Here is an 8,191-nt window from a genome sequence, read left to right as displayed (position 1 = left end):
TCAGTGACTGTGCACCAGCTGTGGGACTGACATTCTCTGCAGTTACCTAAGGTGTCATTCAATTTAATGAAAGGAGGAAAAATCATCCCACGCAGGTGTTCATAAAGGTGAGGTGAGGAGGGTTTAACCCATCTGGTTACTGGAAGAGCTCAAGGCCAGTTTGGATGGGGCTTGGAGCAACCTGGTCCAGTGAGGAGTGTCCCTGTCCGTGGCAGGGGGCTGGAGATAGGTGATTTTTCAGTTCCTGTCAATCCAAATCACTGTGGAATTGTGGTTATCCTTCCTGACTAGAGCCTTACTGAAGCTGAGCCACCAACATCTGCTGATCTTTCCTACCCTAAATCATCTCCTTGTAGGAAGCTATTGGGTTATTGAGCATGATTTTCTCTTTATAAATCACAGAACATTCTTAGCTGGGAAGGACCCACAAGGATCACCAAGTCCGTACAGGGGTTGAACCCACAACCTCGGCATTATTAGCACCATGCTCTCACCAGCTGAGCTAAAATCTTTGCTAATTATTCCCAATCACCTGAGGGCCTTCTTGTGTTCGGAGATGCTTTCCAGGAAGGTTTGCTCTGCCACCTCTCTAGGGGCAGAGGTGAGGCTGGCTGGCCTGTGGTTCCCTGGATCTTCCCTTTTGCTCTTCTGGAAGATGGGAGTGATATTCACTTTCTTCCAGTTGTCCCTTCAGCACCAGGCCCTCTCAAAGGGAGTCACGAGTGGCCTCACAGTGGTGCTGCCCAGCTCCCTCACTACCCGTGGGGGCATCCTTTGGGTCTCTGTTGGCAGTGCTCCCCGTGCCACTCTGCTGCACTGCGGGTTTGTTCCTTGCTCTGGAGCTCCCCTTTGGTCCCAGAGCCCTGCAATCCCTGCAGGCTGCTGCTCCACATCCTTCAGCCCTGCAATCCCTGCTGCTCCACATCCTTCAGCCCTGGGCTGCTGTTCCACATCCTTCAGCCCTGCAATCCCTGCTGCTCCACATCCTTCAGCCCTGCAATCCCTGCTGTTCCACCTCCTTCAGCCCTGCAATCCCTGCAGGCTGCTTTTCCTCATCCTTCAGCCCTGGGCTGCTTGCCCTGTTTGGTCGTGGCTCCATGTTTTCCTCAGTTTTCCTGTTGCTGCAGACATCTTTGCAGAAGCCTCTCTCACTGCACTTCACATCTCTTGCCATATTTGACTCCACGTGGGCTTGGTTTTTCCCTACCCCTTTTCTTGCTTGGATAACACATCTGTATTCCCCCTGAATCACCTGTCCCTTCTCTCACAGCACCTCTCAGTGGCCCAAGTTATTTCTGGATAATTAAATCATTGACTCATAAGCCAAATTTTCTTCCTTCTTCTGGATCAGTTATGGCCCCTAAGGTTGTGTAAAACAGGATCAGCAAAGTAATGGTTTGTAGCCTGATTCTGTCTGGGGAGGAGCAACAGGGCTGGGATTTAACCTGGAGGACTGAGTACCTTTTAAAGTGAATGGGAGGCTCATATGTGCACTTTTCATCTAGGGATGTTTTGGGATTGTGACTTGGATTAGATCAGGTGATGTTAGCCAATGGTCACATGTTTGTCAGATTATGTGCACCATGGTAAACTGCAAGGTAACAATCTTTTATTGTGTTTTTTTAAAATAGCTCAAACATGGTATGTTTAGCAGGCACTGGTCAGTGTGGGACTCACAAGCAACACCACACCACAGATAAATAAAATTCCTGAGATCAGCATTGAGAAACTCCCACAAGATGGAGCTGCACCATACCAGTCCATTCTGCGTTCCCCTGGGCAGTCCTTGTGTGGCTGCGTGTGTGTCTGTATGTGTCTGTGTGCGTGTTTGTATGTGTTGTGCATGTCTGTGTGTGTCTGTGAGTCTGTCTGTGTTGTGTGTGTGTCTGTGTGTGTGTCTGTGTGTCTGTGTCTGTGTGTCTGTGTGTCTATCTGTGTGTGTCTGTCTGCGTGTGTGCATGTGTCTGTGTGTCTGTCTGTCTGTGTCTCTCTGCGTGTGTCCCTGTGTGTCTGTGTCTCTGTGTGTCTCTGTGTGTCTCTGTGTGTCTGTCTTCGTGTGTCTCTGTGTCTCTGTGTCTCTGTGTGTGTCTGTCTGTCTCTGTGTATCTGTCTGTCTGTGTGTGTCTGTGTGTCTGTCTGTCCGTGTGTGTCTCTGAGTCTGTGTGTGTGTGTTGGTGATCCTCTCCGCAGACAGCTGCCCACCCTATTTGTGGTATCTGCTGTGTGCATGGAGCACGTTCTGCACAGACTCTGCTCGCTGTGGCACTGCTCCTTTTGCTGCTGGCATCTGCAGTCCAGAGTATTTGTGGGATGTCATTGCATCCCAGTGCAACAGTTGTGGATGATAAACATGGTTTGTCTCGGGGAAAAAGAAGGTCAAGCCATCTGCATTTTTTCCCCTGGAGAAATCATCAGATCTTACTTCAGACCTGCCACTCATGGCAGACCCCAGCTTGAACCAAAGGTTAAGCACAGATAAATTTGGTGCGAGTGGGCAATTCCTGGATGGCACCCTCATCCCTGCAGAATTCTCCTTGTCCTGCTGCTGGGCAGAGGACTCCCATGGACTTGGCAGCATGTGGGTGAGATTTGACTCTGCTGATCTCAGAGCCTTTCCTTCCTGAACAAACATTTTCCATTCTGAAATAATCACCTCACTATATATAGAAAACTCCTCCAAAGCAAAAGCCATGTTCCTTCGGAAGGGGTAATTCACAAATTGTTTTGTTCCTTTCCCTGGAATAAGCGGGTCCTTTGCCATGGGGCTTGTACCTGTGTGTGCCCACCAAAGGCTCTGTCCCCTCCTTTACCTGTACCTGTGTGTGCCCACCAAAGGCACTGTCCCCTGCCCTGCCCTGTACCTGTCTGTGCCCACCAAAGGCTCTGTCCCCCTGCTCTGTACCTGTACCTGTGTGTGCCCACCAAAGGCTCTGTCCCCTCCTGTACCTGTGTGTGCCCACCAAAGGCACTGTCCCCCTGCCCTGTACCTGTGTGTGCCCACCAAAGGCACTGTCCCCCTGCCCTGTACCTGTGTGTGCCCACCAAAGGCACTGTCCCCTCCTGTACCTGTACCTGTACCTGTGTGTGCCCACAAAAGGCACTGTCCCCTGCCCTGCCCTGTACCTGTGTGTGCCCACCAAAGGCACTGTCCCCCTGCCCTGTACCTGTGTGTGCCCACCAAAGGCTCTGTCCCCCTGCCCTGCCCTGTACCTGCGTGTGCCCACCAAAGGCTCTGTCTCCCTGTCCTGTACCTGTGTGTGCCCACCAAAGGCTCTGTCCCCCTGCCCTGTACCTGTGTGTGCCCACCAAAGGCTCTGTCCCCCTGCCCTGCCCTGTACCTGTGTGTGCCCACCAAAGGCTCTGTCTCCCTGTCCTGTACCTGTGTGTGCCCACCAAAGGCTCTGTCCCCCTGCCCTGCCCTGTACCTGTGTGTGCCCACCAAAGGCTCTGTCCCCCTGTCCTGTACCTGTGTGTGCCCACCAAAGGCTCTGTCCCCCTGTCCTGTACCTGTGTGTGCCCACCAAAGGCACTGTCTCCTGCCCTGCCCTGTACCCGTGTGTGCCCACCAAAGGCACTGTCCCCTGCCCTGCCCTGTACCTGTGTGTGCCCACCAAAGGCACTGTCCCCCTGCCCTGTACCTGTACCTGTGTGTGCCCACCAAAGGCACTGTCCCCTCCTTTACCTGTACCTGTGTGTGCCCACCAAAGGCACTGTCCCCTGCCCTGCCCTGTACCTGTGTGTGCCCACCAAAGGCACTGTCTCCTGCCCTGCCCTGTACCTGTGTGTGCCCACCAAAGGCGCTGCCCCTCCTGAGGAGCCCCTGGGTCCCCCCGCAGCCCCTGCCCCAGCCCGAGGCTGTGTCTGCGATCGCAATCCCGCGTTTCGGAAGCCGCCCCCCCAGCCCGCTTCCTCCCAGCTGATTTCGGGGGAACAGAAGGAGACTTGTTTGCTGCAAGGAGGAAGCGCAGCCTCGGCGAGCGGCGCTCGGGGCTCCGGTGAGAGCGGAGCGCTCCGGCCGCTGCCAAGTGAGGTCACCCCGCTGCAAAGGCGGACGGGGAGAGCTCGGAGCAGCCGAGAGCCAGAGCCAGGGCAGGAAGCGCCGCCGGCAGCAGCGCAGGGCTCGGCCCAGCCCGCGCACCCTCTGGAAATGGTGATTGCAGCTCTGCCTTGGCGCGCAGATGAACGCGCATGAGACGGTTTCCTCTGGTCATTATCTCATTCCCTTTCCCAGGCGCCGGTTCCTGGGTTGCACGGCCCAGCCCTGGCTCTGGGCAGGGCTCCACGGGGCAGCTCGGACACCGGGGCTGGGCGGCACTGCCCGCTCCCTTGGGCATCGCAGCCATCGCAGAGCCTGGGACGGCTCTGCCTCCTCTGTGGGAAAGGCACAGGCTCGCAGGGCTGCAGAACACCGGGCTGGAAGCGGTCTCGGGGCCGTGTGTGCAGGTTTTCTGGGCAAAACATGGTCCGTGCGAGCTGGCCCAGCACCCTCATCAGCCAAGATGTACAACTCTGACTGCTAGGAATCTGTTATGTCTTTTTCATGGTTATGGTGATTTCATGGTTACAGTGATTCATTCCTCCTTCCACTGAACTACTCCTCTTTCCTTTCCGTTTGTATTACTTCAGCTCCACAGCATGTCTCCTGTTACACCTTTACTTGCTGGATTGAAACATGATTATTATTGAAGCAATTAAAAATTTTCATTCTTAGAGATCCTTAGAAAACATTACTTTTTAAAATCTTACTGAAGGTCTTCACATGGAACCTTGTTCCTTGGATCCTGACTCATTCTAATGAGTCTTCTCTGGCCATTTTGAGTTTTCTGCAGTCTTTATAAATATCAAACATTAAGTTTGCATCACTAAAGCTACAGTAACAGAATTTTCCTGTTGTTCTGTGACCTTCTGTTTAGTCAGTTTATATTTCCTTGAAGATCATTAGTGGAGATGCTAAAAACATTGACAGAAATTTAAAAATTAATGTTAGTAGTATAATTATTCCTTGTTAGGAAGTTTATGTGCTTAATAGGAACAATAAACTGTAAAGATAGACTGAGAAGGACTGTCTGTATGGTCTGGTTTATAGGCACCTGTAGGTTGAATATTAATCAGCTGAGGGCATATTGTAAAAACAAAATAACATGGTATGAGATGGTACAAACAGGAATGTGACTTGCAGGATGCAGGAACTGACATTTCTGGCTCTGCTTTGCTGTGATCAGACCCACAGCCAGACTGTGGCCAGTACTGTGTGCCAGTGCACCCCAGAGAATGTAGAAACATTTGTGAATGTCCAGAGGGAACAATGAGAGGTTCAGAAAATGCAATATGAAAAGATCAAATCCTCTGGGCAATTTAGGTTAGAGAAGAATGAAAAGATATGATCACCACCTTGATTTGTAAAGGACATTGCAAAGAGAACAATCTACTTCCAGTGTTCATGACAGGTAGTACAAGAAATAATGTTAAATAATAGTAAAGAAAATTTAGCACTGGATACATTGACTGGCAGGTTTCTGAAATCTTCATTATGGGTGGACTTTTAGAACTAGCCAGGTGCACATCTGTGAGGTATGGCCGGTACCCTGGATTCAACTGAACCTCCTTGAGGTGAGGGAATGAATGATCTGACAGCCCTAGATCTTTCTTCTTCTGTTTGAAACCTGCCTCTACTATGCTATTTAAAAAATACCTGCCAGAGCTTCACCAAATTTCCAAGAGTGTAAACATTCTCATCCACAAATTGAATTCTACCTGCTGTACCTTAAAAGCATCCATCTCATGCAGCCCAGGGAGTGGACCTTGCACCCAGGGCTTCAAGAACAGCCCCTGTGGCCCAGGAATGTGTGCCTGCTGGGAGAGCTGCATGTGACAGAGCTCCGTGTCCATCTGCACAAGCAGGGAATGCAGGAGAACCCTTCCACTGCGAGTTCAAAGCTCTCCGGTTGGGTTGGATCCAGAGGCAGCCCACAGGAGCATTTCCTCTTGTGAATACAGAGCTGAACAGCTGAGGTACCAGCTCCACTTGAGGGTGAAATGACCCTGCAGTGCCTTCTCTGTCCGTGGATTTAATGGATTCTCTTTCACGGTTTTTAAGGGAATTCAAAATGGCAGAGGCAAACTTGGGATCCCACGTGAAGACTTTCCCTGTCTCAGGGAGAGCTGTGCCCTCACTTTCCCTGCAGCCCCAGCCACGCATGTTCCCAGCAGGTGCCTTGTTTTATTTTTAACCTGCATTCTGCATGGAGGAAGCCTTTGCTTGCTGCAAACATCCGTGACTCGGAGCCGGAGCACATCCTAGAAGGATGTCCTGTTTGGGGCTGGGAGCCAGGCTGCGGCCTGCACGGGCAGGGCCTCTGGGCCCAACAGGCTGCCCTGCCAGGGGACACCGCCGGCTTTGGGACAAGCTGCCGTCCAGCAGGGAGGGCCAAGGTGCCCGGGCACCTCCCTGTGCTGGGGATGAGGGCAGGAACGAGCAGGCCCAGCCTGGGGAGGCTGTTCCTGACTCAGGGCTCGGGGTCGGTGTGGCAGAGCAGCTTTCTGAGGGCTGGTACCATGGCATCCCACCGTGGAGCCTGCACTCCTGCAGCACGCACAGAGTGCTCCCTGTGCTCATCTCACCTGAGCTTGGGCTCAGTTTGCTATATTTTATCACCTCCTACATTATTTCAGTTTCAGGAGTTCACCAAAGCACTGAATGAATATGACAGGCAGTAATGGTCTGCCCTGAGGAGGTGAATAATGTATTTTTGCTCTTGCCTCTGTGACATAGTTGCCTTCACAAAGCACAGTTTGGCTTAACCTCTTCCTACCAGCCCCCATATGCACCTCAGAATGCCTGTGGGAGAGACAATAATATGACTGTGCTCTCCCCTCTCCTGCAAAGGGGCTCCCAGAATATCTAGTAAACTAGAATTTACTAGAAGACCAAAAGGAATCCACTAATTTATATCTTTGAGTAGAGAGAGCACTTGAGAACCCATTGCAAGTCTGAGAGGAGGGTTGTTTGATGGTCTGGGGTAATGCCATGGGGCTGAGGACTAATAAGGAAGGACTGAAGGGAATGACCAAGGAACATGCAGAGTGCTTGCAGCAGTATAAAGGATTCAAAGCAGATTTGAAAATGATAATTTGAAAACACGTTGGTAATGTGATAGGCCCTGTGCTCTTGAGCATCTTCATGAATTCCTTGGATGCAGGAATGGAAGGGACACTGAGCAAGCTGGCTGTTGATATAAAACTGGGAGGAGCTGTTGTCTCCCTGGAAGGCAGGGAGGCCTAGCAAAGAGACCTGGACAAATCAGAGGACAGGATAATCATCAACCAGATGAAGTTCAACAAGGCAAAGGGCCAGGGTCTGCCCCTGGGACGAGGCATCCTGGGTGTACACACAGACTCCTGGGCATGGTGCTCTGCAAGCCCAGCAGTTGGTCTTGATGGTCCTTGTGGATGCTTTCCAACTCAGCATGCTCTATGATTCTGTAATTTTGCCAAATTATGCCAGAATAGCACATTAGACACCTTGAGAAGTGGCTTTTTTGGGGCCAGGATCAACCTTTCAGTTGAGCAGACTATGTGAACTGCAGTGCTATAGTAACACATGAGAAATTATTTACTTAATTGAAGAAGACAGATATTAATATGAAAACTTCCACTAAAATATGGAAGACTGGCAAAAAAAGTAATAGTAAATTAGGAGTTTTATGCTTGAGGAAATTCAGTGTCTTTTCAAGGTCAGTTTTAGAGCTCCTCTATTTCAATTTTTTTCAGTAAAGATCTCAGGAAAAAAAAAAAAGTACATGGATAAGTTAGCTTAGTGACACAGCATCGAGAGGCATTGTGAGTATAGAGGGTGACTGGGACATCATAAAAGCAAAAAGCTGTTATTAAGGAGCAGCATAACAGAAATGGAATGAAATTCACCAATTCATGGTAGACAGTCCTGTGGTTAACAGGGGTGTCCAGAATTGCATAATCCAACCTCTTATGTGAAGACAATCAGCAATAATGGATCAGATTAGCCTTGGAAACTTGCAAGTGGATGAGATTCACTACTCTATGAGCAGCTTTTTCCAGTGCCACACTACTCTCCCAGTGAAAAAAACCAGTGTCTAATCTTCATTCTGAATCTCTCAAGGCGTAAGTGCAGTCATTGTTATTGTGCTACTGTCTGCATTTGGTTCCATCATTT

This window comes from Melospiza georgiana, chromosome 2 (assembly GCF_028018845.1).
Source record: "Melospiza georgiana isolate bMelGeo1 chromosome 2, bMelGeo1.pri, whole genome shotgun sequence".
Lineage (NCBI taxonomy): Eukaryota > Metazoa > Chordata > Aves > Passeriformes > Passerellidae > Melospiza > Melospiza georgiana.
Note: the sequence above shows the minus strand (reverse complement) of the source record.